At 50.7% G+C, this 18190-nt stretch overlaps 1 long non-coding RNA gene across 1 annotated transcript in view; it reads left to right on the top strand.

The window, feature by feature from the left end:
• Positions 1 to 13165, top strand: part of LOC138845121 (uncharacterized) — a 64311-nt gene extending 51146 nt beyond the window's left edge. The window contains exons 2-4 of the long non-coding RNA XR_016220349.1: positions 399 to 653; positions 2734 to 2899; positions 12148 to 13165. This is a non-coding gene — a long non-coding RNA (uncharacterized LOC138845121). The remainder of the gene's footprint in view (positions 1 to 398; positions 654 to 2733; positions 2900 to 12147) is intronic.
• The last annotated feature ends 5025 nt before the right edge of the window (positions 13166 to 18190 follow it).

The raw sequence follows: 18190 nt of genomic DNA on the forward strand, positions 1-18190 counted from the left end.
ATTCAGTCAGTACACATTATGTACGTGTATTGAAATGTTGCACTGTACCCATAAAAATGTACAACTATTGAAAATTTTCAAATAAATAAAAATGCTTTTTAAAGCAAATTAGATTTTTAATTATAACACATAAAACCACGTGCATGAAAATAACAGCCTCACATCGTACCAGGGACCAGACACAAGTAGCAGACATTTAGCCCAGCAGCTAAGACGCCTGTGTTTCATGCCGGAGTCCCTGGGTTCAATTCCGGGCCCTGGCTTCTGACTCCGGCTTTCACGTTCGTACACCTGCAGCAGGTCTGCCACCCTTGGCACAATCTCCAGTTCCACCCTCACGCCCACAGTTCCTCAGTGTGGTCCATCCAGATGCCTGCCTTGTTCCGCTTCCTCCCCAGGACACAGCTCCATCCAGTCTGCTTGACCGTCACCGCTGACCCCTGTGGCCGCCACCTCTCAGTCACAGTGTGACCCCTTCAGAGCTTGCGCTGCTTACTTTGAACTCACCAGTGAGAGTCCCTGTGAGAGACCTGTTTGGATCTGACCCTGGACGCCAGTAAAGGCATTGGTTCCTGCGTCTCTCTGTCCTCCACTGTCGCAGCCTGCACCCCTGATCTCCACGTGTATGTGGTTGGGGGCCGTGTACCCTCCAGGTCTGTAAGTAATGAGATCTTCCTTCCCATCTGTGTCCCTTCTAATTGTTAGAGAATGTTCTCCAGCCTAAAGATTCCAAACTGGAACAGTGTAAGCTCTTAAAAATTCAAATTAAATTAAATATAGTTTTCATTTGAACTAGCATAGATAGTAAAGCTTAATTTTAAAATTTTGTTTATTTGACAGGTAGAAAGAGAGTCAGAGACAGACAGTCAGACAGACAGAGATCTTCCACCTGCTGGTTCACTCCCCAAATGCAAGCCTGGGCCTGGCAGAAGCCAGGAGCCTGGATCTCTGTCTGTCTCCCACGTGGGTGGCAGCAAGGACTCAAGCACTTGAGCCATCACCTGCTACCTCTCAGGCTGCTCATTGGTAGGAAGCTGGATTAGAAGCAGAGCTGGGTTTCGAACCCAGGAACTGATGTGGGATGAGGGTATCCCAAGTGGGTATTAGTAACTGTACCAAATGCCCAGCCCATAAATCTTAATTTTTAAGAAACAGTTTAGCCAGTGATGCAGTTGTATTGAGCCACAGCTTGCAATGCCAGTGTGTCAGCAGGTCTGAGTCCCAGCTGCTCTGCTTCTGATCCAGCTCCCTGCTAACGTACCCGGGAAGGGAACTGAAGATGACCCAAAGTGCTTGGGCTCCTGTCACCACATGGGAGACCCAGATGAAGTTCCGGGCTCCTGGCTTTGGCCTGGCCCAGCTCTGGTGGTTGTGGCATTTGGGAATAAACCAGAAGATAGAAGATTCTCCCTCTTCCTCTTCCTCTTTTTATTTCTGTTTCTGTTTCTCTTGTTCTCTTTCTTCTTTTTCTCTTTCTTACTTTCTCTCTCATTCTTCCAAATAAATAAATAAATATTTTTAAAAGGCATTTTAATTTGTCTATTTATTTTTTTATCTCTGTATATCTAGAGAGATAGCTGATTAAATACCATCAAGTGACAGCAGTCGGAGATTTCAGGAGGAAGAGATTTCGGTAGTTTACTGCTTGATTTGTAGTACTTTTCTATGTTGCTTAGATTTTTATAATGAGGATAGATAACTTAGTGAACAATAAAATTATTTTTAAGTGATAATTTAGGTCAATATTTGTGGACCCCAAAATGCTTTAGACATTTTTTTTTTTTTTTTGGACAGGCAGAGTGAAAGAGAGACAGAGAGAAAGGTCTTCCTTTGCCGTTGGTTCACCTTCCAATGGCTGCTGCAGCCGGCGCACCGTGCTGATCTGAAGGCCGGCGCCAGGTGCTTCTCCTGGTCTCCCATGGGGTGCAGGGCCCAAGCACTTGGGCCATCCTCCACTGCACTCCCTGGCCACAGCAGAGAGCTGGCCTGGAAGAGGGGCAACCGGGACAGAATCTGGCGCCCCGACCGGGACTAGAACCCGGTGTGCCGGCGCTGCAAGGCGGAGGATTAGCCTAGTGAGCCGCGGCGCTGGCCTAGACATTTTTTTGAAAGATTTATTTGTTAATTTGAAAGGCAGAGAGAGAGAGAGAAACAGCTGTTCCATCGACTGGTTCACTCCCCAGATGGCTGCAAAGGCCATAAGTGGGCCTATCTGAAGCCAGGACCCAGAAGCTTCCTTGGATCTCCCACGTGGGTTCTGGGACCCAAGGACTTGGGCCATCTTCTACTGCTTTCCCAGGCCCTAGCAGAGAGCTGGATTGGAAGTGGAGCAGCCAGGACTCAAACTGGCACCCATATGGGATGCTGGCACTACAGGTGCTGCCTTTACCTGCTATGCCACAGCGCCAGCCCCAGACATTTATTTCTAACTAAAACAGGAATTGTATAATATTATGATTCGATTTCATTCAGACAGACGTGCAGACACACTTGTGTCTGTGTGTGTTTCCTAACGTCTAGAATCTTGGACAGCAAAACCACCAGGAGATCCCAGCAGAACCGTTTATTGGTGCAATGATCTCTGGGTGGTGAAATTACAGAGAATTTTTTTCTTTTATCTTTGTATTTCTTTATGTTACATGATTTTAAAAACTTTTATGCATTATGTAAAGTTCTATAATAAGGAAGCATTGCTGTGCAGTTAAAAAAATATTGCTCTTTTTATTGAAATAGGGGGAGGAGGAAGAATGGAGGAACAGCCCATTAGAAATGTGAGCCCGGAGCGCCCTGGGGAGGAAGGAAGTGGCTGGACTCCGGGAGCCGCTGGGACAGCCAAGCACCGGGGGACCTACGAAGACTCTGTGTGGATTCGGCTCATGTGACAGCAGACGTGATGCAGGTAAAGGGCGCATCTCCATGCGTGGCCAGGGCACGTCCTGACGTCACAATGTGGAAGAACAATCATCGGGCCAGTGTTTCTGTCTCTTTTTAAAGACTGATTTATTTATTTGAGTTTTACTGCTTACTCATCCATGTGTTGTAGTCACAAATAACACACCTACACATTAACTGTTACTCCATACGTGGGGATATGTCATCACCCGTCTCCAGAGTCTATTGCTGAAGATTTATTTATTTATTTGAAAGGCAGAGGTACAGAGAGAAGGAAAGACAGAGAGAAAAAGAGGTTTTCCATCCTCTGGTTTACTTCCCAAGTAGCTGCTTGGGCAAGTAGCTCCTGGCTTGGCCAGGCGGAAGCCAGGAGCCAGGAACTCCATCCAGGGCTCTCATGTGGGTGGCAGGGACACAAGTGCTTGGGCCACTGCTGCTGTCCTGGGTGCCTTAGCAGGGAGCTGGATCAGAAGCTGAGCAGCCAAGACTGGAACTGGAACTCACGTGGGATGGCAGTATTGCAGGCAGCAGCCTAACCTGTAGACCACACAATGCTGGTCCAGGCCAGTGCTTCTGCACACGCTGGGGAATGAAATTTGTTTTCAGAGGAGTATTAAATCTAGAACTCGTTGTTTTATACCAGAGGTTCAAGGTCATCGATTCCTACATATCGTCACGTAACCCCTCAGGATGGAAGGAAACACACAGATGCAGAGCACAGTGCTATTCACTGACAGAAACACAGTCAGGGCAGTGAGCAAACATTCCCAGAGCCTGCGTAGAACATTCCAGAACTGCACACACCTGGTGGTGAAAGGCTGCATTATAGACTAGCTTTGTGCAACTATGTTACCTGGGATCTGTGTGCATTACGGAGAGCAACAAGTAAACATCCGCAACGTACAGAGTTCTAGAAATCAAGAAGAAAAGGTGGATGCCCTACAGACAGGATGGAGCACACAGACGGGTGACATAGCATTGTAACAAATAGTCAAGGAAAAGTGGAAATGCAGTCACCACTTCTAGAAATCAAAAATGCAAATAAAAATGATGAGATGAGCTTTCTCCGCCAATTACAGATGTGGAAGACGGGCAGTGCCCAGTGTTGGAGAACTGACATGATCACGGTTCACGTAAGTTGGAGCCACCTTCTGGATGGAACCTTGGCACTGAGGATCAAGGTGTTACACAGGCATTTCCTTCAACCCATGAGTTCTCTTTCTAGGGATTTGGAAGATGGTGGTAACTGGACAGGCACAGAGAGTCTTCATGTTACAAACCCAAACGCAGTGCACCTGCTCATAGCCTGTTGGGTCACGTGTTGTGGCACAGCAGGTCAAGCCTCTCCCTGTGCTGGCTTGAGTCCTGGCTGCTCTGCTCCCAAGCCAGCTTCCTGTTCATGAGCCTGGGAAAGCAGCAGATGATGGGCCAAGTACTTGGGTCCCTGCCACCCACGTTGGGGACTAATATGGAGCTCCTGGCTCCTGGCTCCTGGCTTTGGCCTGGCCCAGCCCTGGCTGTTGCAGCCATCTGGGGAGTGAACCAGCAGATGGAAAATCTCTTTCTCATTTGTCTCTCCCTCTCTCTCTGTAACTCTGCCTTTCAAATAAATAAATAACTAAATCTTCATTAATACAATGGTGAGGCAGTTGATGACATATTCCCACAAATGAAATAGTAAGCAAGTAGATCTGTGTTATTTGTGACTACAACACACAAATGAATAAAAGAGCAAGTAGCAAAAAACATGCACAACACATTCTCATTTTAATTTTACATATGTGTCTGTGCGTGTGTGCCTCTCTATCTGTACCTGTAAACACACTGACTTGTCAGGAAAGACAGCCTGGGTGGGTATCTGGCCAACTTCACCAGCTGTTCTACTTCTAGGTGGAGTTACAGGTGATTTTCCTGTTTTGTTTTTATTTACAATGAGTAGACTTCCTTAATAATCAGAGTAGTAGTTTATTTGACTTTGGAGTTGAAAAGATTATAAACCTTAAGAAATTTCAGAGGAGACTCTACAATTATAAGCATTATAAAGTGATGATTATAAGTATTCTTACATAAAAATCCCCCAATTCAATTCCCTGTAACATGCACAGAAAATGGGCAGATGTCCAAAGGCCCAGTGAGTGAGCCAGAGCATGGTGAAAACCTACATGAGAACAGCGCATCCTTCCCTAACCACAGCCAAGGATTTCACCATCTCCTCGTTTAAAGGGATAATTGAGGTTAACCTCAAAATCAGCCTGTAGCTGTTTGTGGTGGGTGACAAGGACAGCCGCCCTCCACTTCCAGGGCGTTCCACATCTGTGGATTCAACCAACCACAGGTCAAAAATAATCAGAAGAAAAAATCGTGCTTGCACCAAAAATGAACATTGCTTATTTTTTTCTCCTCATTTTCCCTAAACAATACAGGCTGACAGCTATTTGCATGGTGCTTACATTGCATGGGGATGTAGAACTCCAGGGATGATTTGAAGTGTGTCAGGGGATGTGCCCAGGTTCTACGCAAATACTACACCGTCTTACATAAGGGGCTAACAGTACCCGGGGGAGGTCGTGGAGCCAGTTCCTGCGGATACCAGGGGTGATGGTGTGGCTGCTTCAGTTAATTCTGAAAATACTCAGAGTCAGAGTGACTCTCAGATAGTGGAGCAAACTTTCAATACCTGCTCTTCCATACAAGCGAGGAAACTTCTGACCAAAATTAGCAAAGAACTCTGAAAATCATTATCTGGTTTGCAGTAACTTGCAAAGCTAAGGAGCATATGTATCCTGAAATTTTTTTTTTTTTTGACAGGCAGAATTAGAGAGAGAGAGACAGAGAGAGAGAAAGATCTTCCTTTTTCCATTGGTTCCCTCCCCCAAGTGGCCACTACAGCTGGTGCGTTGCGGCTGGTGTGCTGCGCCTATCTGAAGCCAGGAGCCAGGTGCTTCTCCTGGTCTCCCATGTGGGTGCAGGGCCCAGGGACCTGGGCCATCCTCCACTGCACTCCCGGGCCACAATGGAGAGCTGGACTGGAAGAGGGGCAACTGGGACAGAATCCGGCACCCAAACCAGGACTAGAACCTGGGGACCTGGCAGGCAGAGGACTAGCCTAGTGAGCTGCGGCACCGGCCTATGTATCCTGATTTTAAAACTTACTACAAAGCTAAAAGTGATCCCGACGCTGTGGTGTTGGCATCAGGATGGACGAGCAGAGGATGTGATAGAGCTGGGCCCTGGGATTTATGGTCAGTTGATGTTGCCGGAGGGCCTGCTGGGATCAGCACGTCTCAGTCCTCCAACCTCAGGGCCGAGGCAGGAGTGAGGAGGGCGGTCCTCAGGAGGTGGTGGAGTCCCTTGGCCGCTCTCCTGCCTGGGACTCGATGCCTCCTTGATTTCAGGTCTTCTTTCCGACTGGAATCCCGTGTTTAGGGACGTGGGGGGACACAGATGACAGTCGGGGCAGCACGCCTGTCTCCTGGGCCTCTCTGCTGTGTTTCGGGCTGGTGGCCTCCACCTCCAGTGTACCCCTGCCAGCCTGGGCCTGTGTCACCGCCATCCTCAAGATCCTGTGTCTCTCGCCCAGGCTGGAGTTTGAATTTCCTTTACACCAAGTCTTACTCTTGCTAAGTTTGATCCTTTTTTTGGGATAGCACATCTTCTGGTAGATTCCCCCAAAAATACATAGAAGGTAGATTCAGTCTTTCTTTTTATTTCTTCTTCCTTTTTCTTTATTTATGTCAACTATTTATTTATTTATTTGAAAGGTAAGTTTACAGAGGGACAGAGGGAGAAAAAGAGAGATCGTCCTTCCATTCACTGGTTGACTTCCCAAATGGCCACAGCATCTGGGGCTGGGCCACGCCTACACCAGGAGCCAGGAATTCCATTCACATCTCTCACATGGGTGCAGGGGCCTGAATACTTGGGCCGTCTTCCACTGCTTTCCCTGGTACATTAGCAGTGGCCTGGTATTGGAAGTGGAGCAGCTGGGACTGAAACCAGCATTCTGATGTAAGTGGTAGCTTAACCTGCTACAACATGACGCTGGCCCCTGGGAGATTTTCTTTATTTATTCTTTTTTAAGATTTTATTTATTTATTCAAGAGGCAGAGTTACAGGGAGAGGGAGGGGGAGACAGAGAGAAAGGTCTTCCTCCTGCTGGTCTACTCCCCAAGTGGCCGCAACAGCTGGAGCTGGGCTGATCCGAAGCCAGGAGCAAGGAGCTTCTTCTGGGTCTCCCATGTCGGTGCAGGGGCCCAAGGACTTGGGGCATCCTCTACTGCTTTCCCAGGTCATAGCATAGAGCTGGATCAGAAGAAATGCAGCCAGGACTCGAACTGGTGCCCATGTGGGATGCAGTGCCACAGGCAGAGGCTTAGCCTACTATGCCACAGCACCTGCCTCTGGGAGATTTTTTTTTTTTTTTTTTTTTTGACAGGCAGAGTGGACAGTGAGAGAGAGAGACAGAGAGAAAGGTCTTCCTTTGCCGTTGGTTCACCCTCCAATGGCCGCCGCTGCCAGTGCGCTGCGGCCGGCGCACCATGCTGATCCGAAGGCAGGAGCCAGGTGCTTCTCCTGGTCTCCCATGGGGTGCAGGCCCAAGCACATGGGCCATCCTCCACTGCACTCCCGGGCCACAGCAGAGAGCTGGCCTAGAAGAGGGGCAATCGGGACAGAATCTGGCACCCCGACCGGGACTAGAACCCGGTGTGCCGGCACCGCAAGGCAGAGGATTAGCCTAGTGAGCCACGGTGCTGGCCTTTTTTTTTTTTTTTAATTTTTTTTTTTTTTGACAGGCAGAGTGGACAGTGAGAGAGAGAGAGACAGAGAGAAAGGGGGAGATTTTCTTGAATCCTCTCACTTAAGTTTCCTTCCTTCTGTTTTGTCTATTTTTTTTTCTTTCTCGAATTTCTATTGTTTGGCCTTTGGGGACCCCCAACCTAAATAAATCCTTTTACTTCCTCCCCGACCCCGACGTGTGTTTCTTTACCTTCTCCGGGCAGGTGTTCGACATGAGCCTCCATCCCTCCTAACGACGTTGTCTTTGTTGTGCTGTCACATCCGTCACTTCCAGTCACTCCTTTCCCCTCTGAATGCCCCCATGTGTGTCTCTGTGCACGTGTGCAAGCGTGTTGGGGGGGCATGTAGCATCCGGTCCTTAATTCATGGATGCAGGGTCTTCGCTCAGCTTTCGGATGACATTACGCAGACTTGTGTGTTTCTTCAGTGTTCTTTTCCCGACTTCCTCCACGTTGCTTTTCCTTGTTTGCATCTCCATCTTCCATATTGAAGACTGCTCAGGTGTGTGGTCTGAGCAGTCCAACTGACTGCTCGTGACTGAGGGTGGAGGGCTGAGGGGCCATTTGGAGCTTGGAATAGCAGCCTGGCTTGCGGGCCTCCACAGGGCTGTGGGGCGGGCTGGGTGGCCACTGCCGGGAAGACCTTGCTCCTGGACTTTCCTCTGCACAGACCAAATAGCCCAAGCTTTGCTTCCCTTTGCCTTCGGAGGGGGTGCAGTTCTGAGTGCCCGCACTCCGGTTCTGAATGTGGGAGGGGCTGGGAGTCTCCGTAGTCAGCCTTCAGAAAACAGACAGGTACTCAGTTCCCTGGCTCTGGGTGTTCACTGGGCCTGTCGCTCCATCAACACGCCCAGTTCCAGTAGAATCCCTAGAGGTTTGGTTGAGTTCTTGGCCTTCCCCAGCCTGGTTGAGAACTGTTCTTCCCTGGGTCCAGGAAAGAAGGGTTATGAAGGCAGAAGCGCCAAGAACAAGAATCCAATCTTAGCTTTGACATTTCAACAGTCTGAGTCCTGAAGGACTCAGGACAGAAAAAAACCTGCGTCCTTTGCAGGAAAACCCATCTACATCTTGGAAGTAAGGCAAAGACCATGGCTGTGTGACCTTTCTGCAGCCTGTGAGGGGTCAGCTGACTCACTCAGGAAATGTGCCCTTGACCATCATCCAGACCTGTCAGAACCCTGGAAATTTAGAGACGAACTTGCAGCAAAACAGGGTGTGATGGTTTGGCAGAGGCAGGGGGCTTGGTAGAGCAGAGACCCCAGTGCTGAGGTCACCCCCGCTTCCTCCAGCACTGATAGTCCTGTGTCTGTTTGCAGTCTCACTCCAGCATCGTTCTCTCCACTAACTTCAGATCTCTGCTCCTCAAGTTTTTCAAACTCCCTCTTGCTTGCTGCTTCTTCTTCCATTAACCATTTTATAAAACAGTGGCATGAGCTTGCCATCTACACAGATGGGAACCCTATCTATTTAACAGTTTGAGAAAGATCTAGAATTCTGTGCAATGAAAAGTTGTTTTTCCAGACCCTCTTCCCAGATTAGATCAGGTTTCCCTCAGGTGGGAGAGAGAAGGGTCAGAGGCACACACAGTCGTGTCCACAAAAGGCTCTGCCCCATCCACCTCCAGAAAGGGCCTCAAGGAAGACAGCATAACGAGGCCGCCTGGTAGGTTTGGGAGGGTGAGAGAGACCTGGTGTCTCTTCCTCATGTGCCCTCTGGTGCCACAGAGGCTGGGAGGCACGGCTTTCTCACCTGGAAATGGGTCCAACGCAGCACCCCAAGCTCCTGTGCAGCCCACCTTGGTGAAGGGGCAAGTTGGGCACATCCCATGTGTGAAAGGAACCAAGGATGCTGGACTTCAGGTCCCCTGTGGCTGCCATGAAGAAGATGGCCGGTGTGGACCCAACGACCAAGACAAACCAGCAGAAGCCTGTGCAGCCGAAGACAAGAAACCAGATGTCTCCCGCCTGGCCTTGTGCCACTATGACTGCTAAGCCTCTGGGAACCTGGAGCCAGATCCCTGCAGAGAAGGCATCACAAATAGACTGCCTCCCTCTGCAGAGTGGGGGCTGGAAATAGAAGCTGGCTATGGAATAGAAATGGCTTACTTCTTAGAAAAAGTCATTTATGTTGTATGTATTACTTCACACTCCACTCAACAAAGACCATGAACATGTCCATAGGTCAGCAAACACAACAGCATTTCCGTTGTTGCATGGCTGTGTTAACCTTTCTGTCATCGTCACAGGTACTGGAGAGGAGCTGCCGATGAAGGAAGCTTTGTTTTGGCTCACAGTTGTGGAGGTTCCCAGTCTGAAATTGGTCCATGGCCTTTGAAGGTGGAGGATGGTGGAACATGTGATCACGTGGTGAACCAGAAGTGGAGGGAGGCGGGGCAGCCTCGCCCTCCATGTGAGTGGTCCTTTACAGAGCCACTAGGGTTTTACTCTGGGGCCGCCACCTCAGCAACCTAATTCAATCCAGGCATCCCAAAGGTCCCACCTTTGGCCACCACAAGTGGATTAAACTTCCACCCTTAATCTGTTAGCCATTAACAGGAGACTTGAAGACCCATTCTCCAACATACATGCCTTTGGGGAAAAGCCAAACTAGTATCCAAACTGTAACAGCAGCATCGCACCATAGAAACCTCTATAATGGTGTGGGAAAATTGCACATTTCTCCTTCCAACGGGAAGGCAATGGATCCCACAGTCTCCATGATTCTGCTTTTTACGTCCTGAGTACTTGTTAGAAAGAATTCTACATGGGTAGACCCCATCCAATAATTATAGTTAAGGATCTGCTGACCAGAGTTTGCAAAACCAAGTTAACTTCTTTTTCAGAAAACCAGTAATGAAGTCGGTCTTGCTTAACCTTGGCAATCCTACATGAGCATCGCTGACTCCACTCCTTACCGGGAGGGGTCTGGGAGCAGAGAATCCTTGTTCTGGGAGCCTCCCTAAGGTGTGTCTTAAGTAACAGCAAAGCCCAGCTATCTGCCAGCTCCAACGTGCGTGTCCGTGCAGCCAGTGACGGGGAGGGGAGGCAGGGGTGTGCCTGCTGGACAGTTAGCCTGTAACACAAGGTGATGCATGGCCTTGCTCCACAAGGCGTGGGGGAGACTACTGTGAGCTCCAGGAGTTGAAGGAAGGAGTCCTCTTGTGATGTGAACAGAGACAGCAGTGGCCAAAGAGCCGCAGCGCCCTGGGCAGCTAGTAAGTGGAGGTCTAGGAGTTATCAGTTACCTGTCAGTCACCCCAGATGCTGGTTTTAATCATCTAATTATTTTGGTTGCTTGTATTTACCACAAATCAAAGTTCTTCCAATTGAGTTCTTCCAACCCTGTGCTAGGATTTCATTATTATTTTCTCGTGCTCATCATCATTTGCTTGCTTGCGTTCATGCCTGTAGCTATGACTAAGAAAAGAGTGCGTTTTGATTAAGCAGCAGCATTTTAATCAATATGATTTGGTTGAAACGTATTTCTAATTGTTCTTTCTCTTTTGTACATCTTCTAAAAATTAAAGACACATAATCGATTTAACAAGGTCACAAGAAACTTTTTAAAAGTTTATTTCATCATATAAATTCTTTCTTTTTATGAGAAATAAATGTCATTTTCTTCACAAGTGTTAACAGAAAAAAAATTTGCAGTATGAATTCTGTTACTAAATCAATTATAGGGAAAACTATGACCATTGCCTTGCTGTTTTAATAGTGTTGTGTTATATTTCATACATATTATCTTCATTAGTTGGAAGGACAAAATTAGAATCATATGCAGACTTTCTCAGTCATTCGTTTAATTTCCTGTTTTCTGTCTTTTTGGTGACTTCTGTAGAAGGGCTATTTAGAAGTTTTCCTTTTGAAAATGGCCCAAAGAGCAAAGGAAACTTGTATTTTAATGCTTTGTGAGTCTGTAAAAGGAATGCACATCACCAAGTCCAACTTCCATCCAGCGACTGGACCAAGCGAGAGGAGCGAGAGAACGGAGCTCGGGCAGGGTGTGGGTGTGGAGAGCGGAGGGGAGGGTCCCATCTGCTGCAGAGAGCACAGTGATAATGTGTTTTCCACGTGCTGAGGCTTGGAGGAGTGACGCGAAGCCTGCTTGCCTTAACTGGGTCAGAAAAATAATACTGACTTCAGAAACAAAGCAATTAACGTGGTAACTTAAGGAAAAATGACCACGCCAGGAAGGGGTCCAGATAATGAGATGGCTCTTCTGCTTGAAAAAGGAAACTCGGGTGGCCAAGGCAGCAGGCCCACCCTTTGGTCCTTCCCTGCACCCCTCCCATGCCCACACAGGGACCCCCACTGGCGCTGAGGGTGCGGGGCCCACAGGTGGTTGGAGTGAGCCCTGCCGCCTCTTCCTGGCTTCCTAGACACCTGTGTGAGGCGTTCCCAGAAGCACCAGGCTCCCCTGGCTGCAGGACTCACCCCTGTCCTGTACTTTCCTGCAGGCCGGAGGAGATCCAGAAAGAGGACCGTGGCTGCTGTGAGCTCTGCTTCTCCACTCCCACGGCAGAGACCCTTCCCAGGTGGGCTCCGGGGACCCTGCTGTGGATGCACTTAACCTCCTGAGACAGAGTGGTCCTATCTTGGTCTGAGGTACCCACGTCCTTGACCCCAAGGGGACTGGCATTGTTGCTTGGACTGGAGTGAGGAGAACGAGCCGCCTCCCATCCTTAACTCCAGCCCCTTAGAAGAGAACTGTAGCGCAGCTAAAGGGCATATGCCTTAGAAGCTGATTTGGAAAATACATGGTGAAAACGTTATCCTCACAAAAAGAAAATGTTCTGTTTTTCCCATTATAAGCGCTTTGCTTCCTGCCAAACCTCTTCCTACCCCAAATGTCTTGGAATATCTTGGAGTAACATAGCACCAACAGGGCAGCACAAGCCCTGAGTTACAATTTAACTCAACCTACGCTTGGGTATGCTGAGAACAGCTCCCTGAAACCTCGCCCCCTGCCCCCATTAACGGATCCCTCTTCATGATCCAAGTTTTAGAAATTCTCCCTTTGTTTAATTTGGACTTTGCCACAGGCGTGTGGGGCTAGGAGTGGAGAATGGGGCCAGATTCTCAAGGCCCCATCCTGGGCCTGACAGTGGTATCAGGGACCATGCCGAAGACTGGACTGACCACCTGACTTCCTGGGGCCTGGTGGGCACGGGAGACCTCGAGGGCAGGGCCTGTGAGGGTCTCAGAGTGGGCAGCTGCTAAATCCTAAGGCTGAGATCCACAACCTGGGGTCTGCAGTCGCAAGGTCTGAATTCTTAGTGCTGCTTTGTGGACTACAAAGGTGGACTTGTGGGGGCTTGTGGAGCTGCCGGCCAAAGGCTGCAACGTTTCATTAGGGAGGAACGTGCCCAAGACATCCAGGACACCACGTTGGCCATGTCATAACAACACACACATTGTGCACCTGAAGATCGCTGAGAGGAGAGCTTTTTTAAATTTCAATATACTTTATTTTTTTAAGAAACCTTTTATTTAATGAGTACAAATTTCCTAACTACAACTTTAGGCATATAGTGGTTCTTCCCCCCATACCAGCCCTCCCACCTTCTCTTCCCTCTCCCAAAAGAACGGTAAGTATGTGAGGTGATAAACATCAGCATGACTGATCCATCCACAGTGTATACCTGTATATCAAAACATCCTGGGGCTGGCACTGTGGTGTCCGTAGTGGGTAAAGCCACCACCTGCAGTGCTGGCATCCCGTATGGGCACCGGTTCAAGTCCTGGTTGCCCCACTTCCTATTCTGCTCTCTGCTATGGCCTGGGAAAGCAGTGAAAGATGGCCCAGTCCCTGAGCCCCTGTGCCTGCATGGGAGACTGGGAAGAAGCTCCTGGCTCCTGGCGTTGGATCAGCGCAACTCTGGTCATTATGGTTCTCTGGGGAGTGAACCAGCAGATGGAAGACCTCTTTCTCCCTCTGCTTCTGCCTCTCTGTAATTCTGTCTTTCAAATAAATAAATCTTAAAAAATAAATAAATCTTAAAAATCATATTATATACCATAAATGTATACAATTTTTATCTGTCAACTAAACGAAAGAAGAAAAGACGTGTCACTTGGCTCAGAGTAGTCCGAGCTGGGCTCCTCCACGTGGAGGAAGTTGAGCTGACCAGAGCTCGTTCTTTGTAGTGCTCAGTCCTTCTCTTGGGCTGCTCTGCCTCGTGTCCTTGGGTGGCTTCGGTTCCTTCTTGCATGGTCTTAACCATTTGAGCTCAAGAACGAGGCTCCTCTTTCTTCGCGCCTCTGCAACAGGTTGTATCCCATACCCTGCTTTGCAAGGCCCTTGTCTGCCATCCACACGGTCAATGTCTCATCCAAACCCGCTCGGGCTTCTCCATGCCAGCTCATGCCCACGGTGCTGCTTTTTACTGCTCTAGTCCCAGCACTCGAGGGAATTCTGCGTTTTCACCCAAACCAATTATTTTAAAGATTTATTTATTTATTTGAAAGGCAGAGGGAGAGAGAGAGGTCTTCCATCCGCTGGTTCACTCCCCAGTTGGCTGCAATGGCCAGAGCTGTGCCAATCTGAAGCCAGGAGCCAGGAGCTTCCTCCTGGTCTCCCATGGGGGTGCAGGGACCCAAGGACCTGGGCCATCCTCCACTGCTTTCCCAGGCCACAGCAGAGAGCTGGACTGGACGTGGAGCAATCGGGACTTGAACTGGAGCCCATGTGGATGCCAGCACTGCAGGTGGCAGCTTTACCCGCTATGCCACAGCGCTGGCCCCCAGATTGTGTCTTCAAAGCCACCAAGGCCCAAAGAAATCACGTGCAGGCTGAATTCAACCCAGAGCATACGAGCTCACCAGCACTCATTAGTCTCAAGTTCCTCACTGTGTAGCAGGCAATGAAGACAGAATGCAGGTTTTGCTCAAGGTCACACACAAGCAACTGCTTAGTGAAAACCAGGAGAAGCCTGGCCTTGGGTTTCTCGCTCCAAGCTCAGCGCCCTGTCCTTTGCCGCATGCTGGCTCTGTAATATACAGAGGACCCCACCTAACTGCTGTCGATGGACACACTCACCTGTCACTCTAAATTAAATGCGGCCTTACTTCTTTCTGCAGGTTTCCTCTAACGACAAACTCTGAAAAGTGTCAGGGCATGGGTAAGGTGGTCCCCAGCCCAGGCAGAAGGCAGGCTGGGCTATTTTAATGAAACACCTGCAGGTCTTGACATTGGGCACTGCTCAGGTTTCCCCACCTCAGCCATGAACCCAAACAATAGTGCAGACAGCCAGTAAATCACATCCGGGCAGCACCAGCTGGCAAGGTCAGGGTTTCACCCTTGGAGCACCCCGAGAAACAAGTCTGTCCCACTTGGGAATCACTTCTGACCCCCTGGGGCCTGTGCATGGCCTCTCCGTGGTCTGGAGGGAGCTGGCTTTGCGGGAAGGAGTGTGGCGTGGTGGCAAGGACATCTCTTGGAACAACACAGAGCCACCTCTAGCACCCTCTCCACTGCTTCCTGCCTTCAGCGGGTCAGCAAACGCCCTGAGGCGCACCGGGCAGGGGCTCTGTTCCAGGTCCCAAGGAAACAATGGTGAGTATACACGTCCCTGCCATCACCAAGCAGGACAGGACACACGCATGCTGATAAAATCCAGGAGGGGTGGAGACTGAGAGCTGCAATGGAGATGGGGCCTTCAGCGGAGGCGTCCGAGCGCAGCCTGCGGGAGCTGAGGGAGGGAACTGCAGGCCGTTCAGGGTGGTTCCAGAACAGCCAGGGGCCTTGCTCTGGAGGGAGCGAGCCTGGCAGTGCAGGGCTGTGTGGCTGGGGGCGTGAGGGTGACGCCGAGGTCGTGGCCGGCAGGCTCTAGCTTAAGCAGCTGGAAGAATGGAGGAGCCCTTCCCTGGGACAGGAAGGCAGGCGAGGCTGGGAGCTCGTTCTGGGAAGGCTCGGGGAAGATGATGGATGAAGACTGCATGTGAGTCTGGAGCATGCAGGACGGGCGGAGGCTGCGGCTATAAATCTCGGTCACCCAGACAGCGTGTCCAGCTGTGAGCTGCAGTGATGTCACAGCAAGGGATGGGAGACAGGAAGAGAGGCGGCTCAGGGCCCCACCCGGGACACCTGCTGCTGACCTTAACCCGGCTCCCCCCCCCCCCCACCAGACCTGCTCCATTTGGGACACAAAATCCAACCCCCTGCCTCAGTTCAGAGGAACTTTGACCCCCCCCCCCCCCCCCGCCACTTGCCTGTCCAACTCCTCCCTGCCTGGCCCTGCTGTTCCATTCCGCCCCGGGGTTGGTTTTTAGGGCACCTCTGTGCACATCTCTACCTTGGCCGCTTCCCCGGGAACCTGCCCTAGCACAGCGGCCTCAGGGCCCAGCACTCCTTTCCCATTTGTTGTATAGTCACGTCCACAGGGCTGGGAGCCCCGGACGCAAAGGCCCTGGAGCAATGCCTGGTGCATGATGGTGGGCACCCGAACCGGCAGCTCTTCTTGGAGAGTCAGAAGTTCGTGATTCCATCTTCTCCAGCTGGAGAGATTACAGAAGACTCCCAGGAGGGCGGCCCCTGCCCCCTGGACCCTGAGCCTGCATCTGATGCTCCTTGCGTGCGCTCTGGGCACACCTCTGCTTCTCATGTCATCATTACAGGTGCACATGTTGTTCCTCCCACCCTTTGTCCTGTGTGCTCCACGTCTCTTAGTCATGGCTCTGTCTCACATGAGAGGCCTCCCAAAGATACTTATTTATTTTTAACTAATTAGAAAGGCAAAAATACTGAATATTAGACAGAGCTCCCATCTGCTGGTTCACTCTGCAAATGCCTGAAATAGGTGGGGCCAGGTGGAAGCCAGGAGCAAGGAACTCAATCCAGGTCTCCCAGTTAATTAAGCCATCTCTGCTTCCCAGGGTGTGCACTAGCAGGAAGCCAAATCTGGGGTCAGAGTCTGGAATGAAACCCAGGCACTCTGATGTGGGATGTAGGCATCTTAATCGCCAGGCCAAAAGTCCACCCCCATAGATATTTATTAAATTGACATTTGTGGCCGGCGCCGTGGCTCACTAGGCTAATCCTCCGCCTGAGGCTCCGGCACACTGGGTTCTAGTCCCTGTTGGGGCACCAGATTCTGTCCCGGTTGCCCCTCTTCCAGTCCAGCTCTCTGCTGTGGCCCGGGAAGGCAGTGGAGGATGGCCCAAGTGCTTGGGCCCTGCACCCGCATGGGAGACCAGGAGAAGCACCTGGCTCCTGGCTTCGGATCAGCGCGGTGCACCGGCCGCAGCGGCCATTGCAGGGTGAACCAACAGAAGAAGGAAGACATTTCTCTCTGTCTCTCTCTCTGTTTCTCTCTCTCTCTCTCTCTGTCCACTCTGCCTGTCAAAAAATTGCCATTTGCCTGAGTTTTTTTCTTTCTTTTTTTTTTTAACTAAGTCTGGGTTCAGTTTGGTTCCACTCTGGGAATTAGTGACTTTTCTGCAGACTTTGGTCCAGTCCTCGAAGCCCGAATCCATCCCCTTGTCTGTTACATGTTCCTGGAGCAAGACCTGGGGCCAGGCACTGGAAACACAGCGGTGGGCAGGATCATACAGTCAGGCTGCGAGATAAATAATGAGCACTAAAGCACATAACTAGGCAACCATGAGACTGCCGCTGGGGGTGCAGGGAGTAGTGAGCAGAGACTCAGGGACCCGAGGGAATGAGCAGGAGCCTCCTGCAGCCAGGTGGGAAGGCTTTAGACCAGGAAAGATCCCGGAGGTGCGGGAGGTCTGAGTGCGGGGGAGCAGAGGAGGCGCGGAGTTGGAGGCTCTTCTTGGCTCCGTCTAAAAGATGGGTGTGCAGTCAGCCAGAGGTGCAGCGGAGCGGGTGACCGTGCATAGGAGGGGAGGGCACCCTCTTCCACGTCTGTGTTGAAGGGAGCCATGCCAGGACCCACTCCAGTGGGGAACAAAGAATCAAGAGAGGCTCCCGTTTGGGGCAGATCTGCTGTGTGGACGGTGATGTGAGTGCAAGGATGTGGAGGAGGGTGGGATGGGAGGATAAGGCAGGGTTTTGGGAGAACCAAGAATCCTTCTATAAATGTTACATCCTGGAAACTCAAGGGCCTGCCCTGGGGCAGCCGGCCCTGGTCATCCCCTTTCTGGGACCTGGCTCTGATGAGAACACAGTCCATACGCTACTGGGATTTCCTGAAGTTCTGGGGCCCCAGTAACTATGGGAAGGAAGCGCCCGCCGGTGAGCGAGCCCGGAGGGAACAAACAGAAGATGGCCGGGCCCCGAAGAGCCCCACACTCTGTGTTCTTGGAACCCAGATGCAGGAGCTGGAGTGTGTGCAGCCAACAGCCAGGAGGCGAGGTGTCAGCCGCCAGGAGAAAACCGCTCGCCTCCAGCTCCCGGCACGCCGCCCGCAGCTCCGTGAAGGGTCTCTCGGCCCACGCGCCTCTGGAATGGAAAACAGATTGGAAGGCAGGCGCAGGCTGCCAGCTGGGTGCTGTTCAGACATCTGCTGGCCATCAGGAGCCACCTCGTGTTCCCGGTCC

The sequence above is a fragment of the Oryctolagus cuniculus genome, chromosome 14 (assembly GCF_051225735.1).
Source record: "Oryctolagus cuniculus isolate XC-2025 breed Fujian yellow rabbit chromosome 14, ASM5122573v1, whole genome shotgun sequence".
NCBI classification, from domain to species: domain Eukaryota; kingdom Metazoa; phylum Chordata; class Mammalia; order Lagomorpha; family Leporidae; genus Oryctolagus; species Oryctolagus cuniculus.